At 38.6% G+C, this 23981-nt stretch overlaps 1 protein-coding gene and 1 pseudogene across 1 annotated transcript in view; one reads left to right on the top strand and one right to left on the bottom strand.

Annotated features, from left to right (window-relative positions):
- Positions 1-23981, bottom strand: part of AGBL4 (AGBL carboxypeptidase 4) — a 1510278-nt gene that overhangs the window by 891517 nt on the left and 594780 nt on the right. The gene's annotated exons all lie outside the window — the stretch shown is intronic.
- LOC114212185 (U4 spliceosomal RNA) lies at positions 3908-4026 on the top strand (annotated as a pseudogene).

Below are 23981 nucleotides of genomic sequence, written 5' to 3'. Positions count from 1 at the left end.
AGACCTCAAATGGCCTGTGTTCTTGGTACTAGAGGAGGATGATCAGTTATAGTAAGAATAGCATTTACTTTGCAATATATCCTAAAAATGGTAGATTATAATGCTGCAGGAAAACTTCACTAATAATGAAGGAGACACACCTAAACATCTATAAGGAAGAAACTCTATCATGTGCCAGCTTGGGTCACTCTGTAAAGGATGCAAGGGTAGGGTTGCGGTGCTGCAAGCTGTGCACACTGTTTCTCTTCCACGGGGAATGCATAGTCACTGTGGAGACCTGGCCAGCTGGGCTGCTCAGTGAAGGTGTGTGCACACTCAGTGGGTGTAATTTTAACAAGTTGTGTAAGTCTTCCAGAGGAGGTGGGGAAATAAAGTGTTGGCAAGTTTTGTGCCGATCTTCTGGGGGAGTGGACTGGCAGTGCTGAGAGCAACACTGCTGGGTGGGGGGAGCAGGGTGTGGTGTCAGCAGATTAGGTAGTGAATTCAGGTCCTGCTTGGTTCTTACAGGTTGCCTTGTGATCATGCTAGTAGGTAGTGGAGGGGAATAGCACCTGTAGGAGCCTTGGTTCCTGGAGAAGTCCTTCATGGAACTCGGAGATTAGTAACTAATTCTCTCTCCCATATGCCCCAGCTGTTTTTCAAACTCCTGCACCTAAGTTGTATCTCCATGGACTATCTGTTGTGCTATCTTTTTAAGGGAGGAGACTTAGCTTCCTAATGCCCCCTTGGTTCTCCCAGAGCAGAACCCTCTGATTTTTAAAGTTCTAGGCCTTAAGTCTTGCTTCCTGGTTGTAAGACCTCATGAAATTTGACCCCTCTGATTTTTAAAGTGAAATGATATGGGATTTGTCTTTCTTGTGCAGGCTCCCTGGTATTATAGTCTATTTCTCACCCCACTCTGTGCCTGCAACTCCCTTCCTCTGGCAGCCAGACCCAGGGGATTTAGCTCCCTACTGCTTCTCTGCTCTTCCTACCCTCTTCGACGGGAAATTAAGGAGTCAATCCCAGTTACAATTGCACCCAAAAACATAAGATACCTAGGAATAAATCTAACCAAAGAGGCAAAGAAGCTGTACTCAGAAAACTATAGAATACTCATGAAAGAAATTGAAGAAGACAGAAAGAAATGGCAAAATGTTCCATGCTCATGGATTGGAAGAACAAATATTGTGAAAATGTCTATGCTACATAGAGCAATCTACATATTCAATGCAATCTCTAGCAAAATACCATCAACTTTTTCCAGAGAAATGGAACAAATAATCCTTAATTTGTATGGAACCAGAAAAGACCCCGAATAGCCAGAGGAATGTTAAAGAAAAGCAAAACTGGTAGCATCGCAATTCCAGACCTCAAGCTCTATTACAAAGCTGTCATCATGAAGACAGTATGGTAGTGGCACAAAAACAGACACATAGATCAATGGAACAGAATAGAGAGCCCAGAAATGGACCCTCAACTCTATGGTCAACTAATCTTCAACAAAGCGGGAAAGAATATCCAATGAAAAAAAGACAGTCTCTTCAACAAATGGTGCTGGGAAAATTGGACAGCCACATGCAGAATGAAATTGTACCATTTCCTTACACCATGCACAAAAATAGAGTCAAAATGGATGAAAGACCTCGATGTGAGACAGGAATCCAACAAAATCCTTGAGGAGAATACAGGCAGCAACCTCTTCAACCTCAGCCACAGCAACTTCTTCCTAGACACATCGCTGAAGGCAAGGGAAGCAAGGGCAAAAATGAACTATTGTGACTTCATCAAAATAAAAAGCTTTTGCACAGCAAAGGAAAAAGTAAAAAAATCAAGAGACAACCAACAGTTTGGGAGAAGATATTTGCATATGACATATCAGACAAAGGGCTAGTATCCAAAATCTATAAAGAACTTATCAAACTCAACACCCAAAGAACAAATAATCCAATCAAGAAATGGGCAGAAGACATGAACAGACATTTTTCCAAAGAACACATCTAAATGGCCAACAGACACATAAAAAAGTGCTCAACATCACTCAGCATCAGGGAAATGGAAATCAAAACCTCAATGAGACACCACCTCACACCAGTTAAAGACAAATCCCATAGCATTTCACTTTAAAAATCAGAGGGGTCGAATTTCATGAGGTCTTAGAACCAAGAAGCAAGACTTAAGGCCTAGAACTTTAAAAATCAGAGGGTTCTGCTCTGGGAGAACCCAGGGTACATTAGGAAGTTAACAAGTCAGGAAACGACAGATGTTGGCAAGGATGCGGAGAAAGGGGAACCCTCCTACACTGTTGGTGGGAATGCAAGCTGGTGCAGCCACTCTGGAAAACAGTATGGAGATTCCTCCAAAAGTTGTAAATAGAGCTACCCTATGACCCAGCAATTGCACTACTGGGTATTTACCCCAAAGATACAAATGTAGTGATCTGAAGGGGTATGTGCCCCACAATGTTTATAGAAGCAAAGTCCACAATAACCAAACTATGGAAAGAGTCCATCAACAGATGAATGGATAAAGAAGATGTGGTATATATATATATATAATGGAGTATTATGCAGCCATCAAAAAATGAACTCTTTCCATTTGCATTGACATGGATGGAACTACAGGGTAGTATGCTAAGTGAAATAAGTCAATCAGAGAAAGATAAGTATCCTATGATCTCACTGATATGAGGAATTTGAGAAACAAGACAGAGGACCATAGGGGAAGGGAGGGAAAAATGAAAGAAGATGAAACCAGAGAGGGTGACAAACCATAAGAGACTCTTAATCTCAGGAAACAAACTGAGGGTTGCTGGAGTGGAGGTGCATAGGAGGGATGGAGTGGCTAGGTGGTGGATATTGGGCAGGGTATGTACTATTGTGAGCACTATGAATTGTGTAAGACTGATAAATCACAGATCTGTACCCTTGAAACAAATAATACATTATATGTTAATAAAAAAATTAAAAAAAATAATGTAACAAGAGATAAAGAAGGACACTATATCATAATAAAGAGGACAATCCAACAAGAAGGTATAACAACTGTAAATATATATGCACCCAACATAAGAGCACATATACATAAAACACAAATACATAAAACAGCTAATAACAAACATAAAGAAACTAATCTATGGTAATACAATAATAATAGGGGACTTTAGCACTCCACTTATATCAATGGATAGATCATCCAAACAGAAAATCAAGGAAATAGTGGCTTTGAGTGATAAACTGGATCAGATGGAATTAACAGATATATTCAGAACATTCTGTCCCCAAACAGCAGAATACACATTCTTTTCAAGTGCACATGGAACATTCTCCAGAAGAGATGACATATTAGGTCACAAAGCAAGTCTCAACAAATTCAAAAGATCAAAGTCATACCATACATCTTTTCTGACCATCATGCTATGAAACTAGAAATCAATCATAAGAAAAAATCTGGAAAGAGCACAAATACATGCAGGATAAGTAACATGCTACTGTACAATGAATGGGTCAACCAAGAAATCAAAGAAGAAATAAAAAATTACATGGAAACAGATGAAAATGGAAATGCAGTAGTCCAAAATCTTTGGGATACAGCAAAAGCAGTCTAAGAGGAACTTTATAGCAATAGAAGTCTACCTTAAGAAGGAAGAACAATCTCAAATAAACAACCTAAACTTACACCTAAAGGAGCTACAAAAAGAACAAATGAAACCCAAAACCAGCAGAAAGAAGGAAAAATAAATAATAAATATTAGAGCAGAAATAACTGATATAGAAACTAAAAACCAATAAAACAGATCAGTGAAACCAGGAGCTGGTTATTTGAAAAAAATCAACAAAACTGATAAACCTCTAGCCAGACTCATCAACAAAAAGAGAGGACTCAAATAAACAAAATTGCAAATGAAGGAGGAGCACTAACACCTAACATCAGACACAGTGGCAGTATCGTAGCCAATGAGGTTTATCCGAGGTGCAATTATTGCTAATAGAAAAATACAAATAATTGTAAGGGAATGTTGTGAAAAATTATATGCCAACAAATTGGACAGACCAGAAGAAATGGATAAATTCCTAAAAACATATAACCTACCAAAACTGAATTTAAAAAAAATAGAAAATTTCAACAGACCTACCATTAGCAATGAAATTGAATCAGTAATCAAACAACTCCCAACGAACAAAAATCCAGGACCAGAAGGCTTCAGAGGTGAATTCTACCAAACATTTAAAGACAAGTAATTACCTATTCTTCTCAAACTATTTGAAAAAATAGAAATGGAAAGAAAACTTCCAAATTCATGCTATGAGGCCAGCATTACCCTGATAACACTGACCAGATAATTTAACTTTTGTATCTGACACCACAAAAAAGAGAACTATAAGTCAGTACATCTGATGAACATAGATGCAAAATTCTCACCAAAATAATAGCAAACTGAATCCAAGAACACATTAGAAAAATCATTCATTACAATCAAATGGGTTTTATTCCAGGGATGCAAGAGTGGTTTAATATTTGCAAATCAATCAACATGATACATTGCATCATTTCAATAGATGCAAAAAAATTATTTGACAAAGTACAACATCCATTCATCATAAAAACCCTCAACAAAGTAGTTTTAGAGGAAACAAACCCCAACATAATAAAGGCCATATGTGAAAAGTGCACAGCAATAATCATACTCAATGGGGAAAAATTGAGAGCTTTTCCCCCAAGGTCAGGAATAAGACAAGGATATCCAGTCCCACCACTTTTATTCAACACAGTACTGGAAGTCCTAGCCACAGCAAAGAGACAACAAAAAGAAATAAAAGGCATCCAAATAGGCAAGAAAGAAGTCAAATTTCCATTATTCACAGACAACATGATACTCTCTGTAAAAAACCCAAAAGAATCCACCAAAAAACTACTAGAACTGATACACAAATTCAGCAAAGTCACAGGATACAAAATCAATATACAGAAATCTGCTGCATTTTTATAAACTAATAATGAAGCAGCAGAAAGGGAAATGAAGAAGACAATTTCATTTACAAATGTGCCAAAAATAATTAAGTACCTATGAATAAACTTAACCAAAGAGGTGAAAGACCTGTACCCTGAAAACTATAAAACATTGATGAAAGAAATTAAAGACAAGAAAAAGAAATGGAAAGACATTCCATGCTCATGGGTTGGAAGAAAAAATATTGTTAAAATGTCTATATTACCCAAAGCAATCTACACATTTAATGCAATCCCTATCAAAATACCAACAGCATTTTTCAGACTAAAACAATCCTAAAATTTGTATAGAACCACAAAAGACACCAAATTACCAAAGCAATCCTAAAAAAGAAAAACAATACCAGAGGTATCACAATTCCAGATTCCAAGTTATATTACAAAGCTGTAGTAATCAAAGCAGTATGATACTGGCACAAAAGCAGACATATAGATCAATAGAACCAAATACAAAATGCAGAAATAAAGCTACAACTATATAGTCAATTAATCTTCAACAAAAGAGGAAAGTATATGCAATGGGAAAAAGACAATCTCTTGAACAGATGATTTTGAGAAAACTGGACAACTACATGCAAAAGAATGAAAGTGGACCATTTGAACCATACACAAAAATAAACTCAAAATGGATTAAAGACCTAATTGTGAGACCTGAAACCATAAAAATCCTAGAAGACAGCACAGGCAGTAATTTCCCTGACACTGGCCATAGCAACATTTTTCTCGATATATCTCCTGAGGCAAGGGAAATAAAAGCCAAAGTAAACTATTGGGAGCACATGAAAATAAAAAAAATAAAAAAAAAAAACTTCTGTACAGTGAAGGAAACAATCAACAAAACAAAAAGGCAACCTACTGAATGGGAGAAGATATTTGCCAATGACATATCTGATAAAAGGTTAGTTTCCAAAATATATGAAGAACCTATACAACTCAACACCCCAAAAAACAAATAATCCAATTAATAAATGTGCAGAAGATATGACTAGACATTTCTTCAAAGAAGACATGAAAATGGCCAACACACATGAAAAGATGTTCAACTTCCCTCACCATCAGGGATATGCAAAGCAAAACTACAATGAGATATCACCTCACACCTGTCCGGATGGCTAAAATCAAAAACACAAGGAACAGCAGGTGTTGGCAGGGATGTGGAGAAATAGGAACCCTCATGCACTGTTGGTGGGAATGCAAACTGGTGTGACCACTGTGGAAAACAATATGGAGATTCCTTAAAATGTGAAAGTAGAGGTACCCTATGATCCGGTAATCACACTACTGGGTATTTACCCAAAGAATACAAAAACACTAATTTGAAGGGATGCATGCACCCCTATGTTTATAGCAGCACTATTCACAATAGCCAAACTATGAAGAAGCCCAGTGTACATTGATAGAATGGACACATAATGGAATATTATTCAGGCATAGGAAAGAATGAAATCTTCCCATTTGCAACAACATGGATGGAGAGAGAGAGAGTATCATGCTAAGCAAATTAAGTCAGTCAGAGAAAGACAAATTCCATATTATTTCACTCATATGTGGAATTTAAAAAACAAAATGAGTGAGCAAAGGGAAAAAAAGAGAGAAAGAGACAAACCAAGAAACAGACTAATTACAGAGAACAAATGATGGTTATCAGAGGGGAGGTGGGTGCAGAGATGGATGAAAGAGTTGATGGGGATTAAACAATACATTTTTTGTGATGAGCATTGAGTAATGTTTAGAATTGTTGTATTACTATATTGTGTACTTGAAAGTAATATATCACTATATGTTAACTATACTGGAATTAAAAGTTTTAAACATTTTCAAAAAGAGAGAATACTGGAAGAAAAGCAGAATACAGAGGAAAAGAACTTAGGAGAGTCATTCAGCCTTTACTGAGCCCACACTATGGATAAGCTCTGTTCTGAGAACTGGCTGTTCTAGATGTAATTTGATCTCAACATCTGTTACTGCCATAGTGTGCCCAGGTGCTGAAGTGACAGAGGCTACAGATTTGCCTGTCTCATATCATAGTCACTAGCTACATGTGGCTATTTAAACTTAATGCAAAGAATATGACATAAAATTTAAAATTTCTTCCTTAGTCACACTAGCCACAATTGAAGAACTCAATAGTCACACGTGGTTAATGGCCACGGTATTAAGCATCATAGATATAGAACATTTCCACCATTGCAGAAAGTCCTATTGGACAGTTCTGCTATAGATATTTGGCTTCAGGATAGCTAGTTGGACATCATTTCCTCTGGAGCATAACAGCCTCCAAAACTGGCCAAATGGCTCCTGTGGAAGATGCAGCTAAACAGGGAACTATGTTTTTCAGAATGACTTTTCCTATGTGGTTTTGGCTTAACGTTGGTCAATTGAGGAAACTGCACATGATTTGGAAGGTGAAAATAAAGCAGCAGCCATTAGTCTCCATAGATCTTTGCTTAGTCAGATGTTGTAACATCAGACACAGAGGTATCTCAAGGATTACAGCTTGTCTTTCCTCTCCCCTGCTCTAATTTCAGCTCTTTCCCCTTATTGTTGGCCCTACTAACTGGAGACCCCAGATCTACCAAAAGATGTCTGGCTGCAGACTCCCATCAGCAGCAGCTACACAGAGTCAATGGCTTTCCATAGACCTCTCCATGATCACACACTGCTGTCTCACTTTGACATCATGCTTCTCAGACTGACAGGGTGGTGATCCTTTTCTGATTCTCCAACTCCCCCTTCTTAATCATCACTTCCTTAGATCCTCCCACAGTTATGTAATATCTAATTCCCTTAATGAAACTTCTATCCCCTTATAGTCATAATGATCTATTCCATAAAATGTCTGAAAGAGCTAGAAAGAGCTCTATTCTGGGAGTTGGAAAGCCTCAGAACTATGGTATTGCTAAAAGAACACAGATTTTGGAGCCACTCAGATAAAGATTCAAATGCTGACACTGCTATTTGTTAGATGCTTGCAACCTTAAGCAGATTATTTTATCTCTGTTTTCTCTTCTCCATAAGAGAGATAACACGTTCATTTTACAGAGTCAATGAGACTGTAAAACAACAAAATATATGGCAAAGATCTAACAGTGTGAGGCTAAAATAGATGCTGAATCAATAGTAATGCTTACTTCTTTGCCATACTAAGATTTAGTCCTCAGCCCATCATCTCTTAGGCATGTGAATTAAAACAAATGACTTCAACCTTCTCAGACTGAGGTTTCTCCTCAGACCTTATCAAGCTTCTAAAGTGATATACATCTCAGGTTCCTGAGTAAAGAATCAATAGATCCTGGAATGTAATCCAGTTAGTACAATCTCAAAGTCTGAATCTTTTTCAAGAATTGGGCTTTCATCAAACTCTAAGAATGGCTTTTCTTTTTCCCCAATAGAGGAAATTCAGTCAGTTGTTCAAATTCATTTCTTCTCCCAAATGGTTTTTATGCCATCCTTCAAAACCTCTAATATTGCCAATGAATTAAAGTTATCTAACTCTGGCACTTGGAGGAGACACTTGCTGGTATGAGCCAGAGCCCAAATGCCTCAAATGTATTTGTGGTAGGGGCAATCCCTGAACAGGTAAACCACTAATATACATGAGGCTCAGGCCAGACAATGGCAAAAGAATTACAGCTTCTACACACTAGTTTTGCCTCACCATGCCAATTTTAGACCTCAACTAATATGCAGTTGCCAACTGTGTAAACACATATACATATATAAATATACTTGAAATATAGATAAAATAAGATAAAGAAGATAAAAAGCATAGACAAAATACTTAAAGGAAATTCACAAGCATGTTAACATGGGTTCTCATTGGTTAGTAGAATTATGAGTGCTTTACTCTTTGTTTTCCTTGGAGGTCTCTGGTTCCATGTCTTTCATGAGGTTATATTATTTTTAATTATAAATAATTACTTATTTCTAGTAAGACATGCATTTTTCTTGCATTCAAAGTAATTGGTATAATGAATGAAAAGTTTATTTTTTAGGAACTGGAAGTCAAAATACTACAATTAAATTCTAGTTCTGTCACATTGTATCTGTGTGACTTCAGACAAGTTTCTTAGCTTATGAGCATCAATTCTCATCTTTGTGCAATGAAGGTAATAACATCTAACTCATGTGAATGTTTTGAAGATTAAATGCAATATGTAAGTTAAGTTCTTAGAGCCTAACACATAGTAGGAACTCCAATAATGGTGCTACTAGCATGGTTAATTGAGGTAGTAGTAGCAGCAAAAGTAAAATAACAATATTACAACAATCACAAATATTACAATAATAATGATGATGATGATAAAGTAAAAGTAAATTTTAGTGATCAGTTAGGCCACTGTATCACCTGATTAAAACACTGAGGTCAGGAGAGCTAGACCAAGATTATACAATTGGGTGGAAAACTTCTCATTCCCAATCCTGTGACTTTATATCTTAGAAAATTTGGTTTGTAAAGAATATTGATTTAATTCAACTGATATGTTTTAACACCCTCAGTGCTGATGAAACAAGGTGCTAACAGAATTCACATTCTATCAAACAGAGAATCAGGCCCAACCATACCTATTTTGAAAATACTGTCAAGAACTATCATGGAGATTTAGAAATGTGCAGTGGGACCACATAGGAAGAAACAACTAGAGCCCTTCTTGGCTTGGAACAGGAGTCAGAAAAGTTTCACAAAGGTAACCCCTGAGCCAGATCTCAAAGGAACAAGAATATTTTGTTAGGGTATTAGAGAGAAAGGGGGCACTAAGTTCGAAGAGCTGTGTGAATGAAGACCTGAAAGTTTGAGGGTATATTATTTTATAGGGAGAAGTTTGATGCAGATGTCCAAGGACAGATTCATTTATTCAACTACTCAAAAAATTATTTCTTGAGCACTCCTCTATGCCAAGCAATGTGCTAAGCTGACAAGGTGGTATATGAAGAGTTCTGATTACCAAGCCAAAGAATTGGGGTTTTATTCTATAAACAATAGAAATAACAGCTTTTTAAAACAAAGAAGAACAAGATCAAAGCTTCTCCTTTTTAAACTCTAATTATGTTACTGCTGACTGGACTGCTTCCCCTAGGTAGGACCTACACATTGGGGATTAAAGTGCCATCAGTATTAAAACAAAAAATTCTCTAAGACTACAGCTGAATATGAAGCAAACCTTACTGGAGCATTTCATTTTGTGTCTGGTGCTGTGGCAGGAAGAAAGTATCAGCCCTTCCCCATTGATTTTCTGGCGGCAGCAGCAAAACTACACTTTGAGGAGAATGACCTCTAGGTTGATTAAGATTTGAAAAATGTTGAATTTATGCTATAAATTCTGGCTCAAGCTGAAGAGACGCTAATGTGATTGGAACTCTTGCAGTAACTGTCAGAGGCAAGAGATCGATCTGAAATTCATGTTCAACAATCCTGCTTTACCCATTGAGCCAAAACCAGTTTTTAAAAGTGGCAAGCTTCTTTAAGAAACACAGGAACATAAGGTCAGCCTGTTCCCACCCCTCACTGTTGTTGCTTCATATTCCAGGCACATCTTGAGTAGTTAGTACTTTAACATAAATGAGATATAAACATCCCCTCTCTCTCAGAAAGAAAGAAAAAAGAAAACCTGAAGATGCATTAAAAGTTTCTTAAATTAAGAAATTCCATGGCAAAGATGTATTTGGTGCAAGAAATTCACTACATGTCAGTCTAACCTTCTCTCTGCTCCAGCATTGCTTAAAATTCACTATGTAAAGTATATTGTTTCAGTAATAAGAGAATGAGTAAACACAGGCATGCTCTGGGCCTCTCGAGAGGAGGAGCTCAGTATGCAATGGCTGCTGTCAAAGGTTGCTTCACAAAGGAAAGGGTCTTTCTCTGCATCATTTGTCTCCCATCTATCCAACATACCGTAGTGAGGCCAGGGGATAGAAACAATGGTGCAGGAGAGGCAGAAGCTCTCTCCAATCATTTCCCTCCTGAGGCCATTTGAAGCCAGGTACCCACAGAAGTCAGACCCCTGGTTTCTTTAACTGTGCCGGGGCCTTCTCTAATTACAAAATAACTCATGATAATACAATTATCCAGCTTTCAACAACACACAAGTAAAATTGATAACATAGAATTGGGTCAAAAGTATTTAGGTCAAAAACAAGTTGGTTAAAATGACAAATTGGTCAAAAATGAACAATGACAGTCACATTATCCTCCCGTGTGTTTATTTTACTTCATCCTCTCCTTTATACTGGTTCCTTCCCAGCAGCATTTACATATGCTCATGTCTCTCCAATTTCAAATTAGCTTTCTTTGACTCCCTATCTTTCTGTAGCCAGAACACTAACTCTCCCAACCTCCTTAAAACTCCATTCCTCCATCTATCCACATATACATCTCAAAAATTTATTTGGAGGCCCACCATATGCCAAAATTTGAGCTTGGTGCAGAAATAAAATGAATAGAATAGAAAGGCTTCTGCACTTATGGAGCTTACTTTCTTTTTTCTTTTCTTTTCTTCTTTTTTTTAGCACAATTTCTCGTATTTAGTAAGCTATCAAAGGTCAATTAGTATTTTTCCTGATAAGTCTTTTGTCTTTTGCATTTGGCATTTTTTGGTTTGTTTGTTTCAAGTTCTTATTTAAATTCTAGTTAGTTAACATATAGGGTAATAGTGGCTACAGGAGTAGAATTTAGTGATTCATCACTTACATACAACATCCAGTGCTCACTTTCTATTGAAGAGAATACAAACAAAAATAAACAAAAAAACCCACAAAGAAAATATTAAAGAGTCACAGACACTGTGCAAAGTAAATAAGAGGAGAAAGTATGGGGTTGTTATATAGTGTGGTCTGGAAACTCATCACTGAAGAGGGGACTTTTAAGGTGAAATTTGAATAAAGGAACAAGATAAAGATCTAAAGAAAGAGATCCCAGGCATTGAAAACAGCTATTGCAAAAAGCTAGAGTAGAGACAAACACAAATTATTTAAGGAATAAATATATTAGTGTGGCTAAAGCATAGTGGACATAAACAGAGTGTGTAAGATGAATTTGAAGAAGTGGGCAGAAGCTTGATGGTGGATAGATGTGGAAGCCAAAGTACGATGTTTGGAATTTATTATAAGTACAAGGGAAAGCCATTAATGGGTTTTAAGCAGGAGAACAACAGGCTCTATATTTTCAAAAGATTACTCTGGAAGCAGGAGGATAAGATGGGAGATATTGCCATGGTCCAAGTAAATAATGATAGTGATTTTGATTAAAGTGGTAGTAGGGAAGAAGAAATAGATGAAATGGATTATGCTTTGAGGATAAACTTAGTTGACTTAGTGATAGACTGGACATGGAGGGTAGGATTACAAAAAGTGGAATTGATGAGAACTTCTAGATTATTTTATTTTTAATTTATTTTTATGTATTTTTTAAAGATTTTATTTTTTTAATTATGTTCAGTTAGCAAACATATAGTACATCATAAGTTTTTGTTATAGTGTTCAACGATTCATTAGTTGCGTGTAACACCCAGTGCTCCTCCCAACACGTGCCCTCCTTAATACCCAACATGGGGATCAAACTTATAACCCCGAGGTCAAGAGTAGTATGCTCTACTGACTAAACCAGCCAAGTGACCCTGCAGATTATTTTAAACTAAAGTATAAAGCAACTTCTTAATGAGTGTGTTTACTATCTCTATTTCCTTTGTCCCCACATATTCTTCAATCCATTACATTATCACTAGATCCCAAACAGCCACACCTTTTAAACTGCTTTTCTGAAGTTAACTAAAGACTTTCTTTTGCTAACTCATGGAATTTTTCTAAGTGCTTTACTTGACCTCCCAGCAGCCTATGACACTAACGTTCCCTTGACTTCCTAGGCTTCTTCCTCTACATAGAACTGTTCTTTTTTGGTGTTTTCGTAGACTCTTATTATTCTGTGTGTTATTAAATGTTTCTTATAAATAATTTGGACGCTGACTCTCTTTTCTTACCAGATGACAGCATAAACACCTATGTTTCAGGTACCATGAATATGATGAATACTTGTAAATATAAATCTCCAAAGAAGATACTTCCTCTGAGTTTCAGGAAGTATATTCAGTTACCTTATAGACAACCCCCTTGGTTGCCTTGGATTCTTTGAATACAATATGTCAAAAATGCTCCCAGACACAAAAACCTGCTCTTCGTCTTTTGCCCCCCCTTTTCAGTAAGCAGTATAACTCTCGAACCATTAAATAAAGCCAGAAATCTTGAAATAAATTTCAAAAAATTCCATTTCTCTCCATCTCCACTGCTTTAGGTCACCATCTTCTATAGCCATTGGCTACATTTAAGAGTCTCTTATTCTCTCAGTCTCAGATTTCTCCCTCTACAATCCATTTTCCACCCTGCAGAAAAAATTCTGTTTCCACAAAAGGGCAAATCTCACAAAGGAGAAAAATGAGATTGATTGTTCCATATCTTTAGGGAAAAAAGTCATGTTTTCTAATGAAACCAGAAAGGATGACAACTTTGAAAAAAAAAATGAGTGCACAAATTCCTTTGGTCATCACGTGAATTCAAATCCAAGAACGATATAGACCACTGCTGCCTGGCAAGTGATTTATGAGACCGATTTGCAAGAGCAGTTTGGAATAACAATTCATGGTCCAAAATACTGAGAAACAAGCAAGCATGTGAAAACACAGTTAATTTTAAAATGTGGAATAGAGGAGAGGAGCAAGATGGCGGAGGAGTAGGAGACCTAAATTTCATCTGGTCCCAGGAATTCAGCTAGATAGGGATCAAACCATGCCGAACACCTACGAACTCAACAGGTGATCGAAGAAAATAATAGCAGCAACTCTCTGAACAGAAAAGCGACCACTTTCTGGAAGGTAGGATGTGCTGAGAAGTGAATCCAAGGTGATATTCGGGAAGATAGACGGCAGGGGAGGGGGCCTCCTTTAGCCGCTACTGGTAAGTGATAGAGAGCGGAGCACAAAATCGGAAATTTTAGAAGTCAGCTTTGCTGAGGGACGTTGCTCCAGTGGCTAAGTGGGGGGTGGGACCATCGCTGGGACACTGTGGTCTCAGGACTCTCGAGGTCACAGAAAGACCGGGGGTGCCTGAGTGCGGCAGAGCTCCCAGGTATCAGAGCGGCAAACTGGCTACAGAGACGGAGAGGAGGAGTGGGTTCTCAGCTCGGGGGTGCCATAAACCATGATCCGCAGCACAGTCAGGCCACTGCTGTTCCGGGAGGGACCCAACAAGGAGCAGATCCAGGGAGACTCACCTTCCTCCCCCAGGAGGAGCAGCGCAGGAGTGCACTGCAGGAATCTTCTGGGTCTGGACACTCCAAAAGGGGTCATAGAAACACTCGGTCACAGACCGGGTGAGCACGGAGTGTGGCCGGAGACCAGGGAGCTTAGAGTGATTGACTGATTTTCTCTGGGGGCTCAATGAGGAGTGGGGCCCTGAATTCTTGGCTCCACTGGGGCAGAGATTGGGAGGCCGCCATTTTCACTCTCGTGCTCCAAAGCTGTACGGAAAGCTCGCAGGGAACAAAAGCTCCTGAGAGCAAATCGGAGCAGATTACTTAGCCCGGCCCCCGGGAAGGGTGGGGCAATTCCGCCTCTGCAAAGACATTTGAGAATCACTGCAACAGGCCCCTCCTCCAGAAGATCAGCAAGAACGGCCACCCAAGACCAAAATTTACCTATCAATGAGAACGGCAGAATGCCAGCACTATGGGAATACTGCATGTAGAATTCATGGCTTTTTTCCCACAATTCTTTAGTCTTTCAAAGTTAATTTTTTTAATTTTCTTTTCTAGCTTTCTTTTTCTTTTTTTTTTTTTGAATTTTTCTTTTTCCCTTTCTCAACCAACATCTTATCAATCCCTTCATTAAAAAATCTATTTTATTTTTCATTTTTAGAGTCATATTCTATCCCTTCATAATAGTTAACCTTATTTTGGGGGTATATATATATATATATATAAGCTGTTCTCTCTTTAAAATTTTGGGATACAGTTTATTCTAACAGACCAAAATATACCCTAAATCACTAGTGTATGGCTTTGTTCTACTCTCCTGCCTGGTCACATTCTCTCCCTCCCCCCCCCCCCGTTTTTTTTTAAATCCTCTTCTTTTTTCAACCAAATTCTTACCAATTCCTTTTATAAAATCTTTTATAATTTTCATCTTTACAATCATATTCCACCCTTCAACATATTTACCCTTATTTTTGTACATATATAAGCTTTTTTCCTTTAAAATTTTGGGAGGTAATTTCTTCTGACAAACCAAAATACGCCCAAAATATAGTGTGTGACACTGATCTATGTACCAGCCTGATCATATTTGATCATATTCTGTTGTGTTTGTTTGTTTGTTTTACCTTTTTCTTTTTTCTTTCTTTCTTTTTTCTTACTTTCCCTTTCTATTCCCCTGGTTTCAGGGCTCTTCTGATTTGTTTAGTGTATATTTTTCTGGGGTCATTGTGCCCTTTTAGCATTTTGTTCTCTCATTTATCTATTCTCCTCTGGACAAAATGACAAGATGGAAAAAAATCACCTCAAAAAAAAAAAAAAAAACAGAAGAAGAACAAGAGGCAGTACCGACAGCCAGGGACCTAATCATTACAGACATTAGTAAGATGTCATAACTAGAGTTCAGAATGACGATTCTAAAGAATACTAGCTGGGCTTGAAAAAAGCATGGGAGATATTAGAGTGACCCTTTCTGAAGAAATAAAAGAACTAAAATCTAACCAAGTCAAAATCAAAAAGGATATTAATGAGGTGCAATAAAAAAAAAGAGGCTCTAACTACTAGGATAAATGAGGCAGAAGAGAGAATTAGTGATATAGAAGACTGAATGATGGAAAATAAAGAAGCTGAGAAAAAGAGAGATAAACAACTACTGGATTACGAGGGCAGAATTCGAGAGATAAGTGATACCATAAGATGAAAAAATATTAGAATAATTGGGATCCCAGAAGAAGAAGAAAGAGAGAGAGGGGAGAAGGTATATTGCAGCAAATTAGGGCAGAGAACTTCCCTAATGTGGGGAAGGAAACAGGCATCAAAATCCAGGAGGCACAGAGAACCCCCCTCAAAAATATGTAAAAATAGGTCAACACCCCGACATCTAATACTAAAACTTAGGAGTCTCAGAGACAAAGAGAAAATCATGAAAGCAGCCCGGGACAAGAGATCTGCAACCTAAAATGGAAGAAATATTAGATTGGCAACAGACCTATCCACAGAGACCTGGCAGGCCAGAAAGGACTGGCATGATATCTTCAGAGCACTAAACGAGAAAAATATGCAGCCAGGAATACTATATCCAGCTAGGCTGTCACTGAAAATAGAATGAGAGATAAAAAGCTTCCAGGACAAACAAAAACTAAAGGAATTTGCAAACACAAAAAATATCATTCTCAATGGGGAAAAACTGAAAGCTTTCCCCATAAGGTCAGGAACATGGCAGGGATGTCCACTATCACTACTGCTATTCAACATAGTACTAGAAGTCCTAGCCACAGTAATCAGACAACAAAAAGAAATAAAAGGTATCTGAATCGACAAAGAAGAAGTCAAACTCTCACTCTTTGCAGATGATTGGAAAACCCAAAAGACTCCACCCCAAAACTGCTAGAACTCATACAGGAATTCAGTAAAGTGGCAGGATATAAAAATCAATGCACAGAAATCAGTTGCATTTATATACATCAACAGCAAGACAGAAGAAAGAGAAATTAAGGAGTTGATCCCATTTACAATTGGCACCCAAAACCATAAGATACCTAGGAATAAATCTAACCAAAGAGGCCAAAGAATCTGTACTCAGAAAACTATAAAATACTCATGAAAGGAATTGAGGAAGACACAAAGAAATAGAAAAACGTTCCATGCTCATGGATTGGAAGAATGAACATTGTGAAGATGTCAATGCTACCTAGAGCAATCTACATATTTAATGTAATCCCTATCGAAATACCATCCACTTTTTTCAAAGAAATGGAACAAATAATCCTAAAATCCGGAAGAGACCCCAAACAGCCAGAGGAATGTTGAAAAAGAAAAGCAAAGCTGGTGGCATCACATTTCTGGACTTCAAGCTCTATTACAAAGCTGTCATCATCAAGACAGTATGATACTGGCACAAAAACAGACACATAGATCAATGGAACAGAATAGAGAGCCCAGAAATGGACCTTCAACGCTATGGTCAACTAATCTTCGACAAAGCAGGAAAGACTGTCCAATGGAAAAAAGACAGTCTCTTCAACAAATGGTGTTGGGAGGGGCGCCTGGGTGGCTCAGATGGTTAAGCGTCTGCCTTCAGCTCAGGTCATGATCCCAGGGTCCTGGGATCGAGTCCCACATCAGGCTCCCTGCTCCTTGGGAGCCTGCTTCTCCCTCTGCTTCTCTCTCTCTCTCTCTCTGTCTCTCATGAATAAATAAATAAAATCTTTAAAAATGGTGTTGGGAAAATTGGACAGCCACATGCAGAAGAATGAAACTGGACCATTTCCTGACACCACACACAAAAATAGACTCCAAATGATGAAAGACCTAAATGTGAGACAGGAGTCCATCAAAATCCTAAAGGAGAACACAGGTAGCAACCTCTTCAACCTCAGCCACAGCAACTGCTTCCTAGAAACATCGCCAAAGGCAAGGGATACAAGGTCAAAAATGAACTATTGGGATTTCATCAAGATAAAAAGCTTTTGCACAGCAAAGGAAAAAGTCAACAAAACCAAAAGACAACTGACAGAATGGGAGAAGATATTTGCAAATGACATAGTAGATAAAGGGCTAGTATCCAAAATCTATAAAGAACTTATCAAACTCAACACCCAAAGAACAAATAATCCAATCAAGAAATGGGCAGAAGACATGAACAGACATTTTTCCAAAGACATCCAAATGGCCAACAGACATGAAAAAGTGCTCAACATCGCTCAGCATCAGGGAAATCCAAATCAAAACCTCAATGAGATACCACCTCACACCAATCATAATGGCTAAAATTAACAAGTCAGGAAACGACAGATGTTGGCGGGGATGCGGAGAAAGGGGAACCTTCCTACTCTGTTGGTGGGAATGCAAGCTGGTGCAACCACTCTGTAAAACAGTATGGAGGTTCCTCAAAAAGCTGAAAATAGAGATACCCTATGACCCAGAAATTGCACTATTGGGTATTTACCCCAAAGATACAACTGTAGGGATCCAAAGGGTACATGCACCGCAATATTTATAGCAGCAATGTCCACAATAGCCAAACTGTGGAACGAGCCAAGATGTCCATCGATAGATGAATGGATAAAGAAGATGTGGTGTATATATACAATGTAATATTATGCAGCCGTCAAATGGAATGAAATATTGCCATTTGCCACAACGTGGATGGAACTGGAGGGTATTATGCTGAGCAAAGTAAGTCAACCAGAGAAAGAACTGTATCATATGACCTCACTGATATGAGGAATTCTTAATCTCAGGAAACAAACTGAGGGTTGCTGGAGTGGTGGGGGGTGGGAGGGATGGGGTGGCTGGGTGATAGACATTGGGGAGGGTATGTGCTATGTTGAGCACTGTGAATTGTGTAAGACTGTTGAATCACAGAACTGTACCTCTGAAACAAATAATACATTATATATATTTAAAAAAAAAAAGAAGATAGCAGGAAGGGAAAAATGAAGAGGGGGAAATCGGAGGGGGAGACGAACCATGAGAGACTATGGATTCTGAGAAACAAACTGAGGGTTCTAGAGGGGACGGGGGTGGGGGGATGGGTTAGCCTGGTGATGGGTATTAAAGAGGGTACGTACTGAATGGAGCACTGGGTGTTATACGCAAACAATGAATCATGGAACACTACATCAAAAACTAATGATGTCATGTATGGTGATTAACATAACATAAACAAACATTGTGAAACATAGAAAAAATAAAATAAAATGCGGAGTAAATGTTATCAGTAAAAATCTGTTATCGTAAAGCATTTTGCAATATGTAAAATACATTTACATCTTTATCTTCATTGATCTCACACTAACCTTGTGAGGAAGAGAAGACAGAGATGTGTCGCCTTATAGTCAGGAGAGGGAAATAAAACTTGCAGAGGTTAAACACACCCCTAGTCCCAGGCATAGTTACATATGCCAGAAGCCTAACAAAACCTCTCACTCTAAATCCATTATTCCTCCCTCTCTTTCACTTACTCCCCCAAAGAGGCAAGCCAATAACATCAGTACCAAAACTTTTGTTGCAAGCTGCATGTGTGACTAACACCATTGCATACCATGAAACAGAAACATCTAGTGCCTATTTTTAGAAACTTATGCAATTCATAACTGATGAGGATTTGGAGGAAGGCATTAAACAGAAAGTGATACTTTAAGTGATTGGAGTCAAATAATCCATCCAAAAGCAAGAGCCAAAAGGAGAGACACCTTTGGGGAGGGAAAAAAGGGAGAAATGAGTAGTGGAGACTGGGAGTCTATAATTTACACTTCCTTTGTGAATATGGGTATAAACACAACCTGGAGACACTGAAGAAGGCTCAGCTCAGAAGAAAAGAAGACAGAAGATGCAGCTACTGGGGATTACACGGTAAAGCAGAAGTCAGGCCAATCAGGCCAACATTTACAATCTTGCTCTGGGGCTTACTAGCTTTTCACCACTTAAGTTATCGTAGTCACTGTTTATCAATATCTCAGCTTCTTCATTTGCTAAGAGACATTAATGTTTACTTCTGAGGGTTAATAATAATTAATCAATAAAATAAAGGGAAAAATCAAAAAAGCTACTCCACTATTTCTTAGTGAATGACAGTTCTCAGGGGTTTGTTGATACAATTTCAGCTTCTCACACAAGAGGAAAAAATCATTCCAAATTCCCCAGCTGAAAATCATCCCAGGCTGATATATTCAAGCTCAAATGAGAAAGGTCAGGTCCAAGAAACAGAGGCTGGGGCAAGAAGAAGACAGGCAGAACTGAGGGCACATTCCTCCTGAAACTAGGTAGACAACTCTATGGAATTTTCTACAGATAAAGGTTTATATTCCTGAGTGCTATGATGCAGGAAACTGGCTCAGGGGTGCTTAGACCCCTCTGCAGGTCTCTCTAACTCTTGTTGCATTGAAACCTACTTGAATCTCTTACAGATGCAATATATGGACCATCGACACAGATGCACCTGTCCCACACACAGGGAGGGCAAAGCTGGCAGAGTCCCAGGATGGGGCCATTTGTGCTCAGTTGGCTACCTTCCCAAGCATGACTAGAGACCCGTATGCAGCAACTTATTTTGGGATTCTGCTCACTCTGAAGACAATATGTTCTTAGCTTTCTTCCCATGATATTTCCCTTCTATAAGTTTAAAAAAACCAACCACTGTTTTGACTAGCATAATTATAAGGTCTTGGAATCCCTTCTAGCGAATGTATCTGAGGGGACACAGACCAAATATGAAGTAAAGCGGGGAGCAATTCTTCAAGGTTTGTGTTATGTATTGTATATACAATGTCGATTTTTAAAGCTTTATGAGTTAAATAATATTATAAAGTACATTGAAGAGCCAGGATTTGACTCATTATAAGTGACCATGCTCTTCTCTCTTTAACAGCTGCAGCAACCAATCCATCAGAAGGTAAAATAATTTCAATTATTTGAAATTATTATTCAATTTGCAGTGGGCAAAGTCAATTTAGCTAGGTTCTAGCTCTTTTGATTTGCTATCTTTCTCACAAGCTGTGTAAGTCTAAACTACTCTCTTCCTTTTTCTGGATCTATTTGAGAATATATAAAATGTAAGTTGAACTGGGGGGCGTAGCAAGATGGTGGAGGAGTAGGAGACCTGGATTTCATCTGGTCTCAGGAATTCAGCTGAATAGGGATCAAACCATTCTGAACACCTATGAACTAAACAGGAGATTGAAGAAAAGAATAGCAAGAACTCTCTGAACAGAAAAGTGACCACTTACTGGAAGGTAGGACGTGCGGAGAAGTGAATCCGAGCGATATTCCAGAGGATAGACGGCGGGGGAGGGGGCCTCCGTCGGACGCTTCTGGCAAGTGATAGAGCCGCAGAGCACAAAATCGGAACTTTTAGGAGGCGGCTCCGCTGAGGGACCTCGCTCCAGTGGCTAAGCGGGTGGTGGAACCCTTGCTGAACAGTGTGGTCTCAGGACCCTCGGGGTCACATTAAGACCGAGGGTGCCTGAGTGCAGCAGAGCTCCCAGGTATCGGAGCAGGGAAGGCGGCTGCAGAGACGAAGCTGAGGCGCACGCTTTCAGCTTGGGGTTGCCATAAACTGTGATCCGCGGCCCAGTCGGGCCACTGCTCCTCCAGCAGGGACCCAAAAAGCAGCAGAGCTGGGGAGATTCCCCTTCCTCCCCCAGGAAGAGTGGCATGGGAGCGCACCACAGGGATCTGCTGGGTTTGGAGACTCCACACCGAGTCGGGTGCAGAGATAGAAACGCTCGGTCACAGGCCGGGTGAGCACGGAGTGCGGCCGGAGACTGGAGGGACGGGAGTGATTGACTGCTTTTCTCTGGGGGCGCACTGAGGAGCGCGGCCCCGAGTTCTCAGCTCCTCCGGGCAGAGATTGGGGGGCTACCATTTTCACTCTGGTCTTCCAAAGCTGTACCAAGAGCTTGCAGGGAACAAAAGCTCCTGAGAGCAGACCCGAGCCGATTGCTTAGCCGGGACTGACAAGGGCGGGGCAATTCCGCCTCCCGCAAAGACATTTGGGAACCACGGCAACAGGCCCCTCCCCCAGAAGATCAGCACAAACACCCAGCAAGCCAAGACCAAGTTTACCCATCAAGGAGAACGGGAGAACTCCAGCGCTAGGGGAATACTGCACATAGAATTCATGGCTTTTTTACCATGATTCATTAGTTTTTCAAAGTTAATTTTTTAACTGTTTTTTTTTAATTTTTCTTTTTCCCTTTTTCAACCAATATCTTATCAATCCCTTTTTTAAAAAAAAATTTTATTTTTCATTTTTAGAATCATATTTATCCCTTCATAGTAGTTACCCATATTTTTGGCATATATATATAAGTTGTTCTCTCTTTAAAATTTTGAGATACAGTTTCTTCTAACAGATCAAAATATACCTTAAATCACTAGTGTATGGCTTTGTTCTAGTCTCCTGCCTGATCACATTCTCTCCCTTTTTTTTCTTTTCTTTTTCTTTTAAATCTTTCTTTTTTCAAACAACTTCTTATCTTATGAATTCCTTTTATAAAATCTTTTATAATTTTCATCTTTACAGTCATCTTCCATCCCTTCATTGTATCAACCCTTATTTTGTACATATATAAGTCTTTATTCCTTTAAAATTTTAGGAGGCACTTTCTTCTAACAGACCAAAATACGCCCAAAATCTAGTGTGTGGCACTGATCTATGCACAAGTCTGATCATATTTGATCATATTCCGGTTTTTTTTGTTTCGTTCTGTTTTTGATTGTTTTTATCTTTTTCTTTTTCTTTTTTTTTTCTCTTTCTTTGTTCTTTCTTTTCCTTCCTTTTCCCCTGGTCTCAGATCTTTTCTGATTTGTATAGAGTATATTTGCAGGGGACGTTGTTAACCTGTTAGCATTCTGTTCTCTCATTCATCTATTCTCCTCTGGACAAAATGACAAGACGGAAAAAATCACCTCAGCAAAAAGAACAAGAGGTAGTACCATCTGCCAGGGACCTACTCAATATGGACATTAGTACAATGTTGGACCTAGAGTTCAGAATCATGACTTTAAAGATACTAGCTGGGCTTGAAAAAAGCGTGGAAGTTATTAGAGAAATGCTTTCTGGAGAAATAAAAGAACTAAAATTTAACCAAGTCAAAATCAAAAAGGCTATTAATGAGGTGCAATCAACAATGGGGGCACCAACTACTAGGATAAATGAGGTAGAAGAGAGAATCAGCGATATAGAAGACCAAATGATGGAAAATAAAGAGTCTGAGAAAGAGATAAACAACTACAGGATCACGAGGGCAGAATGCGAGAGATAAGCAATACGATAAGATGAAACAACATTAGAATAATTGGGATCCCAGAAGAAAGAGAGAGAGAGGCAGAAGGTATATTGGAGCAAATTAGAGCAGAGAACTTCTGTAATGTGGGGAAGGAAACAGGAATCAAAATCCAGAAGGCACAGAGAACCCCTCTCAAAAAACAATAAAAATAGATCAACACCCCAACATCAAATAGTAAAATTTACGAGTCTCAGAGACAAAGAGAAAATCCTGAAAGCAGCTCGGGAGAAGAGATATGTAACCTATAATGGTAGAAACATTAGATTGGAAAGAGACCAATGAAAGAGACCAATTGGTTTCATGGAAACCAATGAAAATGAAAACACAACTGTTCAAAATCTTTGGGATACAGCAAAGGCCATCCTGAGAGGAAAGTATATAGCAATACAAGCCTTTCTCAAGAAACAAGAAAGGTCTCAAATACACAACCTAACCCTACACCTAAAGGAGCTACAGAAAAAACAGCAAATACAGCCTAAACCCAGCAGGAGAAGAGAAATAATAAAGATCAGAGCAGAAATCAATGAAATAGAAACCAAAAGAACAGTAGAACAGATCATCGAAACTAGGAGCTGGTTCTTTGAAAGAATTAACAAGATTGATAAACCCCTGGCCAGACTATCAAAAAGAAAAGAGAAAGGACCCAAATCAACAAAATCATGAATGAAAGAGGAGAGATCACAACCAATACCAAAGAAATACAAACAATTATAAGAACATATTATGATCAACTCTATGCCAGCAAATTAGATAACCTGGAAAAATGGGTGCATTCCTAGAGATGTAGCAAACACCAAAATTGAAGCAGGAAGAAATAGAAAACCTGAACAGACCTATAACCACTAACGAAATTGAAGCAGTCGTCAAAAATCTCCCAACAAACAAAAGCCCAACAAAAATGGCCAGATGGCTTCCCAAGGGAATTCTATCAAACATTTGAAGGAGAATTAACACCTATTCTG

The sequence above is a fragment of the Eumetopias jubatus genome, unplaced genomic scaffold (genome assembly GCF_037043125.1).
Source record: "Eumetopias jubatus isolate StellerSeaLion01/CBP00866 unplaced genomic scaffold, mEumJub1_p1.0 scaffold_4, whole genome shotgun sequence".
In the NCBI taxonomy this organism is placed as follows: domain Eukaryota; kingdom Metazoa; phylum Chordata; class Mammalia; order Carnivora; family Otariidae; genus Eumetopias; species Eumetopias jubatus.
The sequence above is the reverse complement of the archived record's forward strand: the minus strand, read 5'-3'. Positions and strand labels throughout refer to the sequence as shown.